At 44.6% G+C, this 19,980-nt stretch overlaps 1 protein-coding gene across 6 annotated transcripts in view; it reads right to left on the bottom strand.

Moving 5' to 3' along the window:
• The window catches only part of USP45 (ubiquitin specific peptidase 45), a 94,480-nt gene that overhangs the window by 31,068 nt on the left and 43,432 nt on the right, over window positions 1-19,980 (bottom strand). The window contains exon 1 of one of the 6 annotated variants that reach the window (XM_074990836.1): window positions 12,258-12,276. The exons of the other annotated variants lie outside the window; for them this stretch is intronic. The gene's annotated coding sequence lies outside the window, so the exon portion shown is untranslated. Of the gene's footprint in view, window positions 1-12,257; window positions 12,277-19,980 lie in introns of those variants that run through there. 6 annotated transcript variants of the gene reach the window in all.

Raw genomic sequence — 19,980 nt, 5'->3', positions numbered from 1 at the left:
TCTGAGCTCCAGTATATTTATGTGTAGTGACTGTTCCGTGGATGACCACAGTCCTTGAGTCACCTCTTCACCCATGTGCGCTCCCCACCCTATGAGGGAGGCATCTGTAGTGAGAAAAAACGATATTTGTGGCTGGTGGAAGGGTACCCCTGTTAGCAAGTTCCTGGGGTTTACCCACCATTGGAGGGATTTGCGCACCTCCGGTGTGGGCGACACCACCCTGTGAACGGTGTGTACTGCCGGTTTGTATACGCTCGCCAGCCAGTGCTGCATGCTGCGCATGTGCAACCTGGCGTTCTGTACTACAAACGTCGCCGCTGACATGTGGCCCAGCAGCTGTAAGCACGTCAAGACCGGCACCGTAGGGCTGAAGGTCATGACCTGCACGAGGGAGCCGATGGCCCGAAAGCGAGCCTCTGGTAGATATACTCTCGCTGTAACAGAGTTTATGCGAGCCCCTATGAACTCTATGTCCTGTGTGGGGTCTATTTTTGATTTTGCCAGATTGATAACCAGGCTGAGTGAAGAGAACGTGTTTGCTGTGACGCGTATCATGCGTAGTACCTCCCCCTTCGAGGCCCCTTTGAGCAGGCAGTCGTCCAGATACGGGAATATAAATACCCCCTGTCTGTGCAGGTAGGCTGACACCACTGCCAAGGTCTTGGTGAAGACTCTGGGGGCCGAGGAGAGGCCAAACGGTAGGACCTTGTATTGGAATTGTTCGTTGCCTACCATGAACCGGAGGAATCGCCGGTGAGCCGGATGGATAGTTATGTGGAAGTACGCGTCTTGTAAATCGAGGGCTGCGAACCAGTCTCCATCGTCCAGTGCTGTAAGGATGGAGGCGATTGTGATCATCCAAAAGCGTTGCTTGCGCAGGTACCGGTTGAGGCTGCGAAGATCTAAGATGGGCCTCCAGCCTCCTGTCTTTTTCTCCGTGAGGAAGTACCTCGAGTAGAACCCTTTTCCTTGCAGTTGCTCCGGCACTCTTTCCACCGCCCCTATGAGCATGAGATGGTCTACCTCCTGCTTGAGCCTCGCTACTTGGGAGGCCTCCTGGAGGTGGGGCTTGGGTGGAGGTTGTGACGGTGGGAGTGACTGGAAGGGGATGGCGTACCCCGTGGCTATGATCTCCAGCACCCATTTGTCTGTGGTGATCCTTTGCCACTGGTCGTAGAATGGTCGGAGGCGATGGTGGAATAGCCGCTTCGGATGACCTTGTGCGATGGTAGTGATGGCGCAGCCCTGGATCTGTGTGTCAAACTTGTGGCCTTTGGCCCTGCCCCGAGGACGCACGGCTCTGTTGTGAACGTCGCCTGGGAGTTCTGTACTGCTGGTGCTGTTGCTGTCGCCCTTGCTCGTAACCCCTGTGGTACTGGGGACGCTGTTGCTGGTACTGGTACCATCTTTGTTGAGGGTAGTACTTTTTCTTTCTGTATGGAGGGGTGTAAATCCCCAGGGTCCTGAGTGTGGCTCTTGAATCTTTACTGGAATGAAGGACCGAGTCAGTTGATTCAGCAAACAGCTTCTGCGAGTCGAAGGGAAGGTCAACTATCTTCGCCTGCAGATCCCTCGGTATACCCGAAGTCTGGAGCCAGGACTCCCTTCGCATCACCACTGCCGTAGCTGTGGAACGTGCTGCTGTGTCCGCAACGTCCAGGGCGATCTGAACTCCTGTCCTCGAGGCCGCGTAGCCTTCTTGCACGATGGCCTTGAGCACCGGCTTTTTGTCCTCTGGAAGCGAGTCCATGAGGGAGGTTAACCTAGAATAGTTGTCGAAATTATGGTTCGCTAAGTACGCTGCGTAATTTGCCATTCGCAACATTAGAGTGGAGGAGGAGTAGACCTTTCTGCCGAACAGCTCTAGCTTCTTGGCATCTTTGTCTGTTCCCCCTGTCCTGAATTGAGATGTCTTTGATCTTTGTTGCGACGACTCCACCACCAAGGAATTTGGCTGTGGGTGGCTGAACAGGAACTCCATGCCCTTCGCCGGCACGAAGTATTTCTTATCCGCTCTCTTTTGGACAGGCGGAATAGTCGCAGGGGTCTGCCATATCATAGTGGCGGACTCCAAGATTGCTTCATCAAGCGGTATTGCTACTTTGGAGGAGGCCGGAGGTCTCAGATTTTTGAGGAGCTTATGGTGTTTCTCTTGCACCTCTGCTGTCTGGATGCCTTGCGTGAAGGCCACCCTCTTAAAAAGCTCTTGAAACTGTTTGAGATCGTCCGGGGGATGGACGTCCCCCGGGGCCGTAGCCTCGTCCGGGGAGGAGAGCGAGGAACCGCTGGGGTACGTCTCTCTGGACCCTTCCGGTTCCTGTTGGTGATGGTACACCCTCTCACTAGAGGTTTGCGAGGGAAAATCTCGGGGTTCCATAACCAGTCCCCCCTGAGATGCTCGAGTCTCTGTCCCCGGTTGCAATTGCCCTCGGGGATACGCAATCGTCTGTGGGGATCTTTCCCTAGTAGATTGCCGATGGTGTCTATGCCCCGCGTGATAGGGGCGACCATGGCAGTATAGGCACTGTTCTTGGGAAGGTGACCTAGACCACTCCCTTGGTGCATACCCTCTGCGTCTGGGGGAGCGAGATCGTCAAGAGATCTGGGACGCTGGAGAGAGCGATTTTGAATAGTATTCCAGCGGTTCAAACCCCAGGAATGGTGAAGGTGGTCCCAGCCAGGGTGAGGCTGGTTGCAAAAATGGAGACGGGGGCTCCGGGTAGGCTAGGGGGACCCCTGCCTTCTAGTTGGAGTCTGCAACATAAGCGGAGGGCTGTGAGAAAGCAACTCCACAGCCCTGTCTGGAGAGGGGCTGCGATGCCTCGTCTTGTGTGCAGCCTTCCCCTTCCCTGGAGGAGGTAACTCCGCCCCTTGACGTGTAGGGGATCTCTGCCCCGTCCGCGCCGTGCTCGGCACGCTCGAGGGCGGTGCCGCACGTGCGGTGTCCTCCGGTGCCTGCAGGCTGCGTGCCTGCGCGCTCTGCACCGCCAGTTCCCCGGGGGTCAGTGCCGCTGCTTGTGGTGCCGCCGGTACCGGCGCTTGCTTAGCCACCGCCCTGCCTGCGGTGCGGGGCGGCTGCTTGATTATTGGAGGCTGAGCCGCTGCCACGTGGCTCTCCGTGCCGCCGCCGATCAGCTGTTGCTGCGGCTGGGGGCTGCTCGCTCCTCCTGTCCCGCTCGCTGTTGCTGCCGGCAGGGATCGGGCTGGGGAGGCTTTCCTCCGTTTTTGCGCTGATGGGGTGAGGGAGGCAGCTTTCCTTTTATGGGCCCCGGAGGGTCCCTCCTGCTGCGGCCGCTCTGGCACGTCTTGCTGGAGGGCCTTGTCGAAGAGCAGCATTTTAAGCCGTATCTCCCTGTCCCTCCTTGCTCTGGCTGTTAGTTTTGCACAGAAGGAGCATTTCTGTGCAAGATGGGACTCCCCAAGGCACCTTATGCATAGACTGTGCCCATCAGACGCTGGCATTGCCTCTCGGCAGGACTCACATTTCTTAAATCCTGAAGAGGACATTGTTGGTGAGTCTTTCAGTTGTTAAACGGGTACTTAGCACCTTCTCTGTGCTGTTTTCCCCTTCTGATAGCCTGCCGCAGCAGGAGGGCTGATGGCCCTATGCTCCTGGCCTCCGGCGCTTGTTACTGGGACTGGACTGAAAGCTGTCTGGCTTGCTGTTTGTTTGTTTTTTTTTTTGAAAAATAACAACCAGCTAACTTGCAGTAGCCTAAGAACTTGAAAACTTTAAAGAAAAACAGTTAAAGCCCATTGAATACGCTAACTTGGCCTTAGCCTAGTCGGATTCCGTCTGCAGCCAACGGCGGTTAAGAGGAACTGGCGGGGACCGGATCGCGCACATGGCCAGGAGCGCGCAAGGGAGCGGCGCGCGCCGGCACATGCGCGGTCCGGCAGAAACTGCTTGGAAGATCCGATCTGCGGTGCCGGGCAAGCCCGACACCTATTGTGGAGCACCCACGGGGACACTCGAAGAAGAACTGAATGCTATTTAGAGAGCACTGAATCTACAATGAAATTCTTTGAAAGCAAAAGGAAAGAGACATCATCTAACTGTGTGCTGAATATCTTCAAGCACATGGGTGATAAAATTGGAAATTACTGAAATAAATGGGGGGATTGTTAAACAGCCAAAATTCACTCCTCTTGATACCATAAGGATCCCAACACTAAACAGACAAAGTTAATTTTTTATGCAGCCATGTTACTAGATACAAGAATAGGTTAGGGGAATAACAATGTGGAACATATACACAAGTTCACCCACACAGACATTCTGTAATCTTCATTTGTAACAACAAACAGAAAAATATGCCAAAATAATACAGTATGTTTTAGATGTGCAGTATCAGATGCTTGCTTACAGTTCCTAGTAGATGCTAATCTCCCTACTAGTATCACACTACAATACCTCCTACATTAAACAATGATCTGCTACCACAGATTTCAAAAGCACCACAAAAACTGCAATCTATTCCAACAAAATTTCTGGTCCCCAAGAATTGGAAATCTGTCAAACTAGGAATGCACATGCTTTAGGAAACACACATCTGGTGTTGCCTTTGCCCTTCCACAGTGTATCGTCCTTTGAGCTGTCCTCTTTGATGGTGTCTGGCATCAGCAGCAAAAGAAATGAGCCAGCTTGGGAGTCAGGACAAGGACACAGAAGGAATCCTGGCAGTTGCTGATTTTACAGTTATTATCCAAGACAAATGAAAAAAAAGCAACAGAAAATGTCACAAACGATTTTTTTTAAAGTCAAAAGCAGCACTGTCCATCCCACAAACCCAAATAGAGCAAAATTTTTTCAGGCTAGGCCAACAGTTTCTACAAATGACATGTTTGTAAGCTACAGAGGTTCCTATTTATTTATAAAACAAAAACTGTATCTTGAGATAGACAGTTACGTAAATCAAGGCTCCCATCACAACCATGTGAGTCCCCTTTTCACTAACAGTCTAATGTAACGCATAATCCATACCTTAACACAAAGCTAAGTAAACCTCTCTATGAATGTTTCAGTAAATCCTTTGGTGCCAGGATTACAGAATCCTTGTTACACAGCTTGTCCAAGTACTGCAAAGATTTATATTTTATTGTCTCTAAAGTTCTCGAAATCTAAATAAGACTATGTTCTGCTATTCATTCTTAAATTAATTCTACTCTATATTAAAGATGCCTACAGGTAGATACTGTCATCTCTGCCACAATATCATATATCCTGTTTTCCAGAAATAATGCTGATCTGAATTTCAATTAAAATCCTGGGCCACTGCACCAAACCTGAGATTTAAACGGAAGTTTCCTTTTAAATGTCACCATACAGCAGGTATAACTCCTAGTGCACATGAACTTTGGGCCAGCACATGCATAGTTAGCCAGGTGTACTCTTCCACAACGTAGTAGGAGGCACAACTGGTTGAGCAGAACTCAAGTAAGAATTTCATCAAATTAGCAGACTAGCTGGAGAAAAAAAAACTATTTATTCCACTGCTCAGTTTTCTATGTAAAATGAAATCAGCACAAGAGTAAGTTTTCATTTTCAGGCTCAGGTTGCACATGCTGGTTAGTCAGATCATTTACTTTTAAATGCATGTCATCACCCTGTCCAGCACAAAGTAATTTCACTTGTCCAGACAAGGTCTTGCACTTAAGACAATAAGATTTTTCCTAGCCTTGTAACAGAACTAGTCAGCTTTGCTTGGGAAATATCATAACAGCATCCTGTGAAAGGAACACTGAAGCAATGTGAAACATGGACAAGCTGACACTATAACAAAGAAACAAAAATCAAAAAAAACCCAAGCATCAATCATTATACAAATGTAGTTTATGTGCAGATCAAACATTCATATTTGCATATGTAGTACTTATCATTTGCACTCTGTGCCTGTTTGTCATTCACTATAGAGGTCTATGTTTAACAAAGGACAAGAGAAGTGATATCTATTAAATGATTTGTCACTCTGAAATTTATTTAAGTATCAAGCTGTGATATCAACTCACTTTTGGAAAAACAAGTTAGCCAGAGCACGGCTGGGTTTTGCCACACAGATGTGATTTTCAGTATTGTTGCACACAACTCCATGTTGTTTTGAAACACTCAAAATCTGTCAATATATTCAGCAGATATCTTCCCATATCTGTGCACACTAGTCCCTCACAGGGGAGAGAATTAGGGAGAGGAGAGAAACAGCTGAAGATATTTTCCCACAGTCAAAATTTCAATGGCAACACTATAACTTGTTTTTATACAGGATAAGAACAATTCACAAAAACCAGAGACTGATTAGTAATGCAATTCAAGGATAATTGGATACATCTTTCATTATCATTAATGGATGTGTAGTATATGTTAATTAATGGGAAATAATACTATCAAAAGTAAGTCAGTAAAAAATTCCAAGGAGAACAGTTTTATTTTGTGTTCTACACAGAAAACGTACAATCAACTAGATACTGATAGTTCCTATTCAGCAGCAATCATTAAGACACCTTTTGTTTTAGAGTTTTATTGCCATGGGGGAGACAACTATCAGGGCTAAATGGAGTTGTTTTTAAATGTGCTTTGCTTTAGCCTTTACTGCATTTTTAAGATCTTCACTTTAACTAAAATGGTTAACTGAAAGAAGTAACAATTACATGCTATATTATGGAAAGAAATGAGGATTGGAACGTATCATTTTAAAAATGAAGTGGAAGGAAAATATTTTTAAAAAGGTGGTAAGCAAGGCTTGGTTGGTTCACTTTGACTAACAAGTGATGTCATTGTTAACACACTGATTAATATATGAACAATTGGGCACCCATGCCTGTAACATGCTGCATAATGCCATAGTTGATTTACAGTTAATTCTGGAAAAATGCTTAGGATTAGTAGCTCTGCTGTTTCTGTTGGCAGAATGTGGGGCACGGGCAGAAGAATATAAAAAGGTGAAACACAATAACACAGGATATATACTGTACAAAAAAACTACTATCTTTAATCAAAATTTGGGAGTAAAAGAATCAGTCCACACTGATTCATGGAAATCTGACAACTAAAAGATGTGTTCTTGTCTCCTTGAAAATATGCTTCAAGCAAGATCCTTGGCAAAAGTGGAGGACTCTAAGATGGTTGGTTGAGTTGACCGCTCACAGATGTGCCGACATATGGAAGCCAGTGCCAATGCGCTACAACCTGTTGTACAGTGTCAGCAGTATAATGACAGAACAGGTTGAACTCCTGCTAATGGTCATAAGAAGTGAAGGACAACTGTGACAGCTGTGTACTTATTATTTGAGCTGATCATTCCATTGCTGATCTTGAACTGAGCATTTATCTCTTGCACATCTCAGGAACATGTTCCTAAGAATTATCTACCAGTTGGAATGTGACTATTTTAAAAATAAAAATCATGCAGTACTAGTTAAAAGTCTGTACCGCAACTATAAAGTCAGTTATTTTAAAGTTTAATATTCTTTGTAGGAATTTGGTATTAAGACTTCCTGTATTAGAATCAGAATTAAGCAACACTTAAAAAAAAACAACTACTGTAATAAAGTCATCCAGTCATGCTATACAGAGGCAATAAATTATCCTGGTTTGTTTAAAAGCCACAAGAAAACCTTCTATGCTGTGATTTCTTCGTGAATAATAGGAAACAATGATGAAACATTTAAAGATCCTCTCCTCCCATGGAAATGTGTCTGCCTCTAAATATATTTATATATATTTTTCCTGGATCCTTTCTATTTGTGCTGTATATTTTTTTTGTATGCACTGGTGTTGCAGCCCCTGTCAGTGCCAAGATATTAGTGAGGCTAGGTTGGTGAGGTAATATCTTACATAGTCCCAACCTCCGCTGGTGTGACAAGCTTTCAAGCTTACACAGAATTCTTCAGGTCTGGGAAATGTACTCAGAGCATCACAGTTAAACACAAACTGGAACAGATTAAATTAATAACTTTGCTTGACACTAAATTCATAAATCGAACAGACCCACTGGATTTACAGTTTATTACAAAAAAAAAAAAATCAATAACCCACAGCAAACCTCACCCAGGTGTCTTTTCCACCCCCACCCCTTAATTCCTTTTCCCTGTAGGACTGGAGAGGTGTTCAGAGGACATTTCACCTTGAATGGTTCAGTGAAATAGGCATTAACTGCTTATGCTAAATAACCTGCTCCACCTTGTATTTAGCTGTAACAGTCTGAATATGTTACAGTTAATTTAGAACCCAGGAACCCATATGAATACTGCAGATTATTCCTGGCATCATGCAAGCCCTTGTACTTTGTGAGCAATTAATTCCATCCATGTTTGTGCTGACACTTCACCTATCTTTGTTCATTTCCCTGAAGCCCCTCACAATGTTCTTAAATTAGACTAAATAACAGTGGTACGCTACTTGTTCTGGAAGAGATCAAAGGGGCTCCACAACACCAAAATATTTGGTTTCACGTCATCAATATGGGAGAAAGAGGTCAGGATGGTATGCCTCCTATTCTCCACCACAGAGCTACAGAGAAATATGCAAGTCACAGAGACTGTCATGAAAATCCTCTAGAAACTCCCAGGTTAGTCAGGAAAGAGGCAGCCCCTACAGCAGGGGTGGGCAATAAATATTGATGGGGGAGGGGCACTAAAAAGTTCTGGTGAGTGGTAAAGGGCTGCACTTTTCTGAGGAGGGCATGCAGAGTATGGGGTGGAAGCTGGGTGCAAAAGAGAGCTCCAAGTAGGGGTCTGGGGTGCAGGATGGAATGTAGGGTCTGAGAGGGAGTGAAGGAAGGGTTGTGACCTGGGGCAGGGGGATGGGTGCAGGAGAGGATTCTGGTTCTGGGGGAGAGAGAGGTGCAGGCATGGGTGCAGAGTCTGTGACGGAGTTGGGGTGTGGTGCCAGAAGTGAGCTCTGGCAGCAGCTCCTGGCCATCAGCACTCTCACACAGGCTTCCTTGCCAGCCAGCAACCCACACTCTGGCAACGGGAGCTGAGAGATTTTGCGGGGGATGGGATAGCACCCAAAGCTTGCCCCCTGCTGCAGCCATGGGCTAGATGGAAAAGCTTGGACCCTATCTTGCCCACCCCTGTGCCACAGTCTGATGCTGGGGGAGGGGTTTTGCTTGTTTTATTGAAGTAAGGTGTGCAGTGAAACCTAGGAACTTTTTCCATTAAAAAAAAAAATGGAAAATCCTCAATCCTTCTTCTATAACAAAGTGCCAAACTGACTAAGAAAAATGGTTTCCGTTTCTTTCATTCCAAGAAGTACCTGCAGCATTCCCTCACTTTTCCATACACATCATTTCTCTCAGCAGCCATGATAATGGTGGAAAGTTCCAAGCCTTCTGTACGGTTTGTCTCAAAAAAGCTCAGTTCACGTAAGTGCCTGCAACCAGAAATTATCACATCCCCAGGGAATCCCTCCCTATGAATCCCTACACTGGGGAAGGAAGGAAGGAAGGAAGAAGGGAGAAATCTTCACCAGAAGTACCTTGTTCCATGTCATTCTGGAGACCAGCAATGAAATATTGTTTAGAAACATTCATGCAGCAAAACAATTAGTTATATGTTACAGAAAGTACAGAATAGTTTTTCCTGATACTTGAAAATACCCATTGATGTTAATCACTAAAGTACTCTCATGTTAACCAAGTGCACAAATCTAAAGAAAGTAACTGAAGTTTCTTCCACTGAAAATTGTTCAGCCATACGAAATACAAGAAATATTTTGGTTCTCTTAATATATAAATGTTTTGTCAGTCACTAAGTCTCTAGATAAGTCAAAAGTCTGCAGCACTAATATTCAGAATCGTGGAAAACAAACAGAAGAGCCCTGTAGCTATGCACACAATCTGTCCTAGCAAAACGTCTGACAGCTGCAACACTAACAAAATTAACAGTGGATGAATTAGTACCAGACGCTAAACAGTTGCTATGGAAAGAAACCTCCATTCCTCTCTGCCCCCTCCCTTCTGCTACCGATCGACCCACCACCACCACCATTCCCCCCAAATTAACACTACTGCTTTATATTGTTTTATTATAAATGACCACAAATTACCTCTTTATATACTGAACTAGATAAAAGATTTACCTGGAGATGAGCAGAGAGCTGAGATTGTTGAGGGTGGGGCTTAGGGCAGGGTGCAGGAGTCAGAACAGGGGTTGGGATAGGTGTGGGGTGCTCCCCGCGCCTGGCCAGGATGGTGAGGCATGCGCTGTTCAGTCACTAGTCACTGCTACTGTTAGGGGGCCACACTGACTGGCTGGTGGCTGCTCCCCGGGGCTGGCACACTTGCCTCCCCCCACCCCCACCCACCCACACGCCTGTGGTCATTCTGGAACATAATTGTCCCTTCTATCAGAGCTCTCTCCTTTCCATTTGATGAGAAACAATCAGAATCCAGGCATATCTACTGTTCTCACACAACCAAACCCTTACCTTGCTTTAAGCTAAGAGAGGGACCTGCATACCAAATATAGTGGTCCTGGCTTTTACTGTTCAGGATGAGCTGCCAAACAAATACACTTACAGATAGACAGACACACAAACTCTCTAAAATATATACAGGTTGAAACTGTCCTCTGCCACTCTCTCATCTGGCAACATCCATGGTCCAGCAGGGCCATGGATGTTGCTGGACAAGAGAGTGCCTGGACCAGAGAGCCCTACCTGCCCAGAGCTGGTCTGGCTGGAGGGATGGAGTGGAGCTCTGCTGGGGTAGGGAGCACCAGCAGGAGCCCAGCCAGGGTCAGGCAGCCCCACCAGCAACTGCGAGTCTTCCCAAGAGCGGCACCCCCCACAGGTAACCTGGGAACAGGGAGCAGGCAGTGGTCTGGTGGCATGGCCCTCTCAGGAAAGACCTGCCCCCCAACCCAGCAAATTCCCTCTTTTAGGGCCAGTCAGGTCCTGCGGGTGCTTGACCAGAGAGGTACAACATGTAGGAGATAAAAACATAAAAGGGTGAAGGTGCTCAATGGCATAGCTAGACCTTTACGACAGAGCTCACTGTTTTTAAAGAGTCATTCCTTTCACTCCTGACTTCCTGGATGAAATTTAATTTTATTTTTTAAGAGTCAGAACTTCTTGTCGTGGACTGATAAATGGTACCAGTTCTTTATTTCGGCTCTCTATGTGTCCCATTTCCATCCTCATCTGTTCATTCCTGACTCTTCTCTCCCTCAACTCTTCCCTTATTCTTCTTTCCCCCTTAGCCTCTTGAATCCTCTTTCACTAAGCACATCTAGCCATAAATGGAAACGAGAATTCAGAAGTGTTATTTTCTAACAGCTACGGTACCTATTGCTGCATTTGAGTATTTAAAGTGGCACCTGACATCTAAGCAAGGATTTGGGTGCCTCAGACCCTATATGAACGTGAAGAATTAAAGCTGAGCATTCCATTTGAAAACTGAGCCTCTAGCACCAAACTCTAAATGGGCTGCTAGAATCAGATGTTTAATTATAGCTATGCCTCTCATATCTTACACCAGTAGTGTTGCTAGTTCTCCCAGAGAGGAGTATATCAAATACTTACATTAATATCAATTTAATTCCTATCTATATTTAACATTTGACCTATATCAACACCAGAGAAGACTATTTATTTTTGAGGAACCAGCCTTACATCACACATGAAAATAATTTTATTAGAGAACAGCATATTTTCTAGTCAAAAAGTAGAAGTCTTGTAGTAGTCCTACCACATAGGAAAATTTATCATGAGTTAGAGAGGGCATTAGTATTTCACCTCCTTACACTCACAAATTTGCCATTTTACTACATGTTCACAGATTCCAAGGCTAGAGGAATCTGATGTGAACTATTCATCACAGACCAAAATAAACCCTAGAGCACATAACTTAGGAAAATATCTTGTCTTGTTTTAAAGTTACCAGTGATAAAGAAGTCACTACAGTTGTTGGTAAATTGTATCAGTGGTTTGCAAGTGACCATTATGCAAAGCATATTTACATTCTGGAGGATTATGACAAAACACATGGCTCACCCACAGACCTCTACCTTCACAATCATCGTGCAATCCACAGACAACTAGTCAAGTTAAAACTGAGTTAAGGCAATCACTGAAGGCATAGTATACTTCCCGCGGTGAAGAAAGATCCATTACTAGGTCAACAAATGAGACACTGAGCTATGGTGAAGGGTAGGGGAAAACACATTTTAAAATCTTTAAAATCTTTGCTGAAGCACTCCAAATCCTTCAATTTCTATAGATTCACTTATGTAAGAATTAAGGGTGAATCTATACTTACCAGCCGATTGACAGTTGCACGGTCGATCTTCCAGAGTTTGCGTTTGCGACGTGTTAAGACGCAGAAAAACGAACCTCTCTGGGCTCAGCTGTCGACCTGGTACTATTGCGTGGAGAAAAGGATGTCGGCGTGAGCCTGCAAAGCTCTTATCAACACAGGGTAAAAAGTAGATTTTGATACATCGATTCTAGCTATGCTACTAGTGTAGCTAGAATTGCGTATTGGAAATCAACTTTTTACCCTAGTGTAGATAGAGACTAAGAGATAATCTCATCCCACATAACTACTAAGCTAACTCCCAGGGCTGATAATTCTTCTCTCAAGCCTGGTATATAAAAAGGTATCAAAGTTGATCCCAGATATGCAATTCCAGACACGCCTTTTGCATAGCCAGCATCAACATATCAGGATCCACTTTCTTCCCTCGTGTAGATCAGGGCTCTTCAGGCTTGCGCTGATGTCCCTTACTCATCATGACAGCGTGGAATACCAGGGTTGACAGCCAAGCCTAGTGACATCAGTTTTGCTCTGTCCTCACATATGCAGCAAAAATTGATCTCCAGAAGATCAATCGTGGTACACCGACCCACCCCCCAGCCCCAAGTACAGACATACCCTCACTTTCCTAGATGACAGTGCACCAGGGTCACCACACCATGAACCCAGGGTATTGTTTCAATGTAGCATTTCTTCTTCAGTGTCCCTCCTGGCCCTCATGAGAAGTTATTTGGGCTTATACCTTCAAGAAACCATTCACAATTCAGCTACAATTCAACAAATGTTCTTTTCTCAGGTTAAAGATGAACAGATCTATTTTTCTTTCTAATTTTCAGTTACTGAGGGAAGCAATTCAATATAAAGAAAACCTCTGAACTCAATTTTGCAACTGATGCATAATAGAAGAGCGTATGTTAGGTTGCATGTTTTCAGTAACAATTAGTGGATGATTCTATTCAAACCTGCTGAAGAATGTTTGATTGCATACATTTCTTATAAATGAGATAAAATTATGTAAAAGCAAAAAACTTCATTTTTGTTAATGCATTTTGTTATGTTTTTTTCAGACAGCATTGGCTATAAATTTAGGACACATTCACAGTATAGTTAATTTCAGTTACAGCTTTTTCCTGTTATTTTTTAGTACCCTGACAATATAATACTAGCTTCCGAGTTCTGTTATCATGCTTCCAATAAAGTAAAGACCTTAACTACTTCTTCCTCTCAGTTTTGTGGTGGTGGAGAGGTTAAGTTCAAATAACTACCATTTCTATACAGTCTCTCTCTTGCCAAGGACATCCAACTGAAACAAGTATTAACTTGATAGTCTTCATATTTCAAAATTTAAAAAACTAAGGCATTCTCCTTTTTGAGAAATCAAGCTTGAAGCAAAGGCATCATTTGGGGGGGTGCAAGGAGGGCAGTGCCCCCCCAAACCCTGCTACTGCAGAAGATTAGCTCCTGCCTCCTCTCTACCAAAGGCTACATCTACACTACGAGATAAATTCGAATTTAAGACCGTTAACTCAATATTGCCACGACTGTCTTCACTGAAATACCATTCGCTCGATTCAGTGAGCACTAATCTCAAGATTACAAAGTGGCAGTTACTGGTATAGCGTCAAACTCAAATTCAGAAGTTCGATTAAAGGCTAGTGTGGAAATGCTATGTCTTAAAATTAAATTTATTGGCCTCCAAAGGTGTCCCCTATGTAATCCACATTGCCCTTCAGTGCTCTGCTCTGGTTGCTGCTCTTCGGTGCACAGGAATTAGGTAACAGGAAGACCATGAATTTCACACATGGACCAGGAAGCCTATGGCTGTGGGGTCATTTTTGTATGAAAGCCTGAGCAATGTCTTTCTTTTGTGCTATTAGCACTGTGAGTGCACCTACCCGTTACATCTACAAGACCTTTACCAAGCTTTCCTCAAACTACAATACCCACCTAAGGAAGTGAGAAAACAGACTGACAGAGCCAAACAGGTATCCAGAAGCCACCTGCTACAAGAGAGGCCTCGCAAGGAAAACAAGAGAACACCACTGGCCATCAAGTACAGCCCCCACCTAAGGCCTCTCCAACGCATCATCAGTGATCTGCAACTCGTCTTGGACAACGATCCTTCACTCTCACAGACCTTGGGAGGCAGACCTGTCCTCACCTACCCACAATCTGCCAGCCTTAAACAAATTCTCACCAACAACTATAGAGCACAACACAGTAACTCTGAACCTAGAACCAATCCCTGCAACAAACCTTGCTGCCAACTTTGTTCACATATCTACACCAGTGATATCATCGCAGGACTTAACATCAACCATACCATCAGGGGCTCCTTTACCAGCACATCTACAAATATAATATATGCCATCATGTGCCAGCAATGCCCCGCTGCAATTTACATTGGCCAAACTGGACAGTCTCTACGGAAAAGAATAAATGGACATAAATCAGACACCAGGAGCGGTAATGTACAGAAGCCTGTGGGGGAACACTTCAGTCTCCCTGGACACTCAGTAACAGATTTAAAAGCAGCAGTCCTGAAACAAAGAAATTTCAAAAATCAAATGGAAAGAGAAATCTCTGAGCTGCAATTTATTTGCAAATTTGACTCCATCAATCAAGGATTAAACAGAGACTGGGAGTTGATGGCCCCTTACAAAAGCAGCTTCTCTGCCTTGGGTGTTAACACCTCCACATAAGACTCTGATACTGGGCCACATTCCCCTGTCTGATCTGACCTGTTTTTTCTTCTTTTGATACATACTACTGATAATGGGCCATTTCTACCTTGACTGAATAGACCGTGCCAGCTCTGGCCCTCCCTTTTACTGGGACCCCATTCTTTAAATATTTCTCTGAAACCCTACCCCCATTCATGCATCTGATGAAGCGGGTCTTTGCCCATGAAAGCTTATGCTCCAAAATATCTCTTAGTCTGTAAGGTGCCACCGGACTTCTTGTTGTACCCATTACAAATAGCCCCAGCACGGAGTTCATGGTTCTGTCTCTACACTTGGTATTTTTTTCCTGCGCTGCCTGGCACCAGCCACTGTCCCGCCGCATTATGTGGCAGCCAGGCTGTTGTGGGGGTTGTCTTTGCATAAGAGGGCAAGAAACTTCTTCTCAGTGGTTTAGATTTGTGCGTGAAAGAGCAAATCACTTATACAACCAAGATTCTTCCTGGAAAAAGGGATGTTTGTTTAATACGGCAGGGGAATAAGGGAAATGAAATGTAGGAAGATGTCAGAGACCGAAAGCCACTTGTGGGTCATTTTTTTCCATGCTGCACCAGTGAAAATACCCAGAAGGCTGTGGGGCTCACAGAACTGTGGGTTAGGTTCCCACAATACACTGCTCCAACAGTCAATATTTGGTGACGTGTGTGGTAGCGTTAAGTTGAACTTGTGGGGAGCCTGTAGGAAGATGAAGATGCTCAAAATCAAATTTATAAAACACAGTTAAAAATTGATTTTAATAAAGTCAAATTTATCTCGTAGGGTAGACACAGCCTAAGTGTCTGAGGAATGCTGGACACTTTATTTTTGCATCTCTGGCTCTACTATTTTTCTGAGCCCCCATCCTTGCCCCCTGCTTGCCCCCAGCCACACTGATTAAAAAGCTAGTTCACTCTTCTCTCTTCTCCCTCTCAACCCTTGCTGACTATTCTTTGCTCTCTCACCTAGGAACACTTCCCTGTAAGAGCAGCAGAGCTACAGTATGACCGCCTGCTGGGACCTTTCCATGATGGCAAGAAAAAAAAAAAAACTGTAAAGGCCTAAACAATGTTTAAATTACAGTAACACTTTCCTATTTTTTCCAATTCTCCAATTCTCGGGGGGAATGACAGTATCCCAGGATGGGGCATCTCTTCTCCCATTTAGTTCCACTTTGCACTTGTCTGAGACTCTTTCCTTAACAGTCTGGGCCATACCTAGTAATCTTATCCAGTTCATTGTAATGCACAACTGTTGATTCCTCACCAGGACTTATTCCCAGAACACCTTTGCTCCTGGATAATGTGTAGAAAAAATAAATCCTTGCACTAAGCAGCCAGACATTTTATAGCTATCTGTCTTCTGTAGATCCTTCTCTTCCAACTGGTAAGGAATGGTAGCTCCTGTTTACTTTTTAATATTTCTGAGGGTAGCAGAGGCTCTCAAACATTGAATACCTTCAGTGAATATCACGGAGGTGATGTTCGTACTCTCACATCCTTACAGAAACACTTGGATTGGAACCTCCTTCCAATCCTTTGAATTTATTCATAACCAGGGGTGAAAGTAACAAATTTCTCACAAGTAGTGTACTTTTACAACCCATCCCCCTTCCTTGTTGGGGTGGCGCTGTGACAAAACAGTGCCTGTAAGAAATTTAAGTGTTGGGTGCAGTGCAGGGGTTCAGGTCAGAGGGAAGAGGTATAGGGCGGAGAGGCAAGGGTTCAGAAGACAATGGATTGGGATGTGGGGCACTGTTCCCTCTAAGATTTTTCATCCCTGAGTGGAGCGAGTTTTGTCTTGTGCACCAATACTGAGGTCATACGTGCTTGTTCAGATGTGTGCAACTATGGTACCACATCCATCAGTTACTAACGGAGGCATTTTTAAAGCAGGTACCATGTGCACAGACCTCCCCAGAGGAAAGTGGGGAGTCCAGCCACATACAGCTGCGCGCACGCACACACACACACGCTCTGAGGGAAATGGGGAACTGAGCCACATACATCACATACCTAAAGGGAAGCAGGGAGCCCAGCCACACATGACAGCGGGGAGTCAAGAGGGGAAATTGTTCCAGTTCCACTACCTCTCTTTAAAATATACTGTAAAATATATAAAAGAATTAAAGAAAGAGTTAGACAATAATCTTTAATAAATGAACAATAGTTGGGTTAGTAGTGAGACTGAAGGACAATTGGGGTACTCCTGTAGCCCGCTAGAAGTTCTGTCCCAAGACAGAGTGAAGTGGAGGAGACTTGTAGATGACCTATGCTCCACACAGGGTACAATGGTTAAGTAGTAGTAGGGTTACTAAAAGAATGCATTGTTCAGACACACACTGCACCTCCTGGTGGTCAACCTCAGTTTTAAATGGCTCTCTAAAATGTAAGAGCTCAAAAAGGGAACTGAGTGGATGCTTAACACAAGCTTCAACAAGGATGATAATTTACTGTACTAAACAATTTCTTTTTTGATCAGTCTTAAATGGAAATGCTACAACCTTGTTCACCAGAATCTCATTTGTTTTTCAAACAAAGGTAAGCATTATCTTCAAGCTCTTATTCTGTGCAGAATACTTTTGTTCTTGAGGAGAAACTACAGAATTACAGTAAATAAATTAAAATATACATTTATGTGAAACAAGTGAAGTTGACTTTTTTTAGTTGCAGAATTTATTCCAGTTTATCCAGAATTTAACCTGTGGACCAAACAATAGCAATGCAACATATTTGTGGATACAAGGCTCCCTTGTTCCAAATCCCTTTTGCAGGGCTTCTAAGTAGCTGGGTGCCTATTTGGCGGCTTACTGAGAACGTGCAGCAAAAAGGAATTCTCACAAGGCCATCACAATTATATTACCCTACTCTACTTTCTTTACACAGGTATTTCTAAAGTAGCAAACTGACTTTCTTATTGCAGTGCAATAGTAAGAAGTAGGTTTAAAATGCCAGGGTAGAACTCTGTGTTTATAATTCCAGATAGAACTGATATTTTATGGAAATATTTAAATAAATTAACGATATTTTTTCATAGATTCCAGACTTGGAAACTCAGCTGAGTTTGCTGAATGTCAGCCTGTTTTCATTTTGATTTGTGCATCACCATCAGTAACAAAGGATTCTGCAAGCCAAATGCTGTCCTCTGTTATACCTGTGCAGCCATCTGTTGATTTCAGTGGGGCTGCCCAAGTGTAACTGAACATATAATTTCCTGCTAATAGGGACTTGGCTGGCAGTTCTAGTATTGACGCATGAGCCAGAAAAGACCCAGAGTCTGTTTCAGAGCACATTTGTTCTACAGGGCAATGTGTGTGTGCACATGAGTTAAAAAGTAGCAATAAGAGTAAAATTTTACTAAGTAAGCAGCTGTCATTGTGAGTAACAAAAAGGAGATCAGGTATCAAAATGCTAATGAGAGTCGCATTTTTTCCATTGTCACTGTAAAGTGCAGGACTGATCTAAAATTCAGCACTGCCAGTTTTTAAAAATGTTAGCACTAATGGATGTGTTGCACTACTGGAAGCCTTGAATTTATCCACCTAACCAGTGTGCAAATACACCAGTTGTCATTTAAAAATGTTTCCATGTTGTCTGAGGTTTATAAGGGGTCATTTCTGCTGAGGCAGGGCCCACAGTATGAAGCTTGCTTCCTCCAAAATGCTTGTTTCATCCCTCAGCACTTTACTGCATGCTATTGTTTTTCCTCTCACCCCTCAAATACATACAGAACAACAGTGGTTGGTGCCATATTTAGTAACTTTCCTTCCAATCCCTTTCCTTAAGAAAAAAAAAATCTCAGCTGTTTCCAGACATTTCTATTAAGAGTTTTGTATTCCTGTATTATATTGCATTTTATTTTCATAAAGTACAAAAGTATCCCATGTGTTTTTTAGAGCTTAAAGAGGGCAATAATTTGTGACGGGGACCCATCAAAATTCAGTAAAACCACAAGGGCTAGACTTTTCTGTTACACTAATGGAGGGAAAGTAGGGTCTGGAGTGGAAGTTGGGTACAGAAAGGAACTCTGGGTAGAGGACTGGGATTGCAAGAGGGTGTGTGGGGGTCTGGGAGTTTGAATGAAGGATGGTTATGACCTGAGGCAGGGGACTGGGGTGCAGGAGGGGGCACAGAGTCTGGAAGGTGGTTTAGGTGCAGGAGAGGATTCAGACCTAGGAGAGAGGTATAGGAGGGGGTGCAGAGTCTGGGAGGGAGCTGCGACCAGGTGCAGAAGATGCAAAAGGTTTGGGCTGTGACCGTTGGCAAAGAGGTGGAGTGCAAGAAGGAATGGGGTGCCAGACGCAGGTTTTGACTGTGGGTGCTTACTGTAAGTGGCTCCCAGCCAGTAACCGAGTGACACCCTCAGGCAGGTTCCCTGACTGCCATGCCCCCTACAAAACTGCTCAAAGCAGCTGGCTGCTGGGGCTAACATATGCATCTCTGTGTGGGATGTATGTGTGCATCTCCACACGCTGCATATGCCTGCAAGCATGGCCCAGACAGCTCCAATTAGCCAGTTTCCAGCCAACAGGAGCTGTAAGAATGGTGCGAGAGGTGGTAGCAGCACTCTCTCCAAGAGCTGTGCCACCAGAAACACACAAACTGGTCCTAGAAGCCAGCTGCTTTGAGCCTCCTGGGTGGGTGGCTGGGTGCGTGTGGGCACATCAGGCAGGGAGCCTGCCCAAAGGTCCCACTGGGCCACAGGGCACTGGCAGCCCAGTGTATCATAGCAAGCTGGACCTGAATGTTTGGCAGCCCAGAGTTTCCTAGTGGACCAGATCAGAACGTCTGGTGAGCCAGCTCTGGCCTGCAAGTCTTATTTTGCCTGCCTCTGTGGTAGACAAGATTTTTTTTTAAACTAAAATCCAGTAAAATGTGTTTCTGACCATTTCATCTACAGTTGAAACCAAAATGAAAATCAAGTTCCACAAAAAGTACACCAGGCATAACCCAACTTTAGAATGCAAATTTTGAGAGCGGAATAGTGCAGGGCGGGGGTGGGGCGAGGGT

Source organism: Carettochelys insculpta, chromosome 3 (genome assembly GCF_033958435.1).
Source record: "Carettochelys insculpta isolate YL-2023 chromosome 3, ASM3395843v1, whole genome shotgun sequence".
NCBI lineage: Eukaryota > Metazoa > Chordata > Testudines > Carettochelyidae > Carettochelys > Carettochelys insculpta.
Note: the sequence above shows the minus strand (reverse complement) of the source record. Positions and strands in the feature narration are given on the sequence as shown.